The 1,203-nt window shown below is 31.9% G+C and overlaps 1 non-coding gene across 1 annotated transcript; it reads left to right on the top strand.

The window, feature by feature from the left end:
• The first annotated feature begins 305 nt into the window (after nucleotides 1–305).
• On the top strand, nucleotides 306–411 carry LOC121993325. Its single transcript, XR_006115187.1, has one exon. It is a non-coding gene; the product is annotated as a small nucleolar RNA R71 (small nucleolar RNA).
• The last annotated feature ends 792 nt before the right edge of the window (nucleotides 412–1,203 follow it).

The following is a 1,203-nucleotide window of genomic DNA, read 5'->3' as shown; positions in this document are numbered from 1 at the left end:
TTTGCCCCTAAATGTTGAACTCCCCGTTTTGTGACTTTTGATTTTCAAAACTCATAGATGGTTGAGTTACAATTTGTTTAACAAGATCTATAGCATTTATGGCTTGCACTTCTTGAATGTTTGAGGGAGATTTCATCCAACTTATGTTTGACCATTCATGGACGTTCAATGTCAATTGATCAATTAACATATATGCTTCATCTATACTTTTGTCCATAAAAGAACCTTCAGCTGATGAATCCAATAAACTCTTGTCTGAGAAAGAAATTCCCCCATAGAATATGTGCAGAATCAACCATTTTTCAAAACAATAATGAGGGCACTGTCTTTGAAGACTCTTGAAATTCCCCCATGCTTCAAACAATGATTCTCCATATGCCTGAGCAAAATTTGTTATGCAATTCCTCATATACACTATTCTTCTTGGAGGAAAAAAATGATTCAGAAATTGCTTCTCCAATTGCTCCCAACTTGTGATACTTTGAGGGTGGAGAGAATATAACCAAGTCCTTGCTTTATCCTTGATATTGAAAGAAAATGCCATCAATCAAACTGCATCTGCTGACACTCCTTCACATTTCACCTTATCACAAATCTCTAAAAATGTTTCAAGATGCAGATAAGGACTTTTTGATACTTCTCCACCATATTTGTGACCTTGTATCATAAAAATTAACTCTGGGTCTAGTTGGAAACTTTCTGCTTCAATTTGAGGTTGCACAATGGGAGATAAAAATCTTGCAGAAAAGGGTGTAAAAAAATTTCTCATGGGCCTGCTTGACATGTTAGTGCTCATGGATATTCAAGAAAAAATTATTAGAAGAAAAAAAAAATTGAAGAATCAAAGACAAGAAATAAAATGCAATATGAGAAGCAAGAAAAACAATGCAGAATTAAAATTGCAAGAAAGAAAGTACATAATGAAAACAAGAAGAAAAAAAGATAAAAGGAAAAAGAGAAATGTCTAGAATAATTCATATGCTAAGGATTACAAGATATGTTTACAAAAGAAAAGAAGAAAGAAACTAAATCAAAAGAGAAAATAGAGGAAAGGAAGATTAGAGTGTTAGAAATCAAGAATGCAAAGTTAGAATTGCAACAAAAAGGAATTGACAAGAAGTAGAAAGATATACAAGAAAAACATAATTCTAAAGATTAGTTACAATTATGCTAATGAAATGAAAAGAAAAGTTATGTTTAGTC

The sequence above is a fragment of the Zingiber officinale genome, chromosome 6B, assembly GCF_018446385.1.
Source record: "Zingiber officinale cultivar Zhangliang chromosome 6B, Zo_v1.1, whole genome shotgun sequence".
In the NCBI taxonomy this organism is placed as follows: Eukaryota; Viridiplantae; Streptophyta; class Magnoliopsida; order Zingiberales; family Zingiberaceae; genus Zingiber; species Zingiber officinale.
This window is presented reverse-complemented; position numbering and strand designations above follow the sequence as displayed.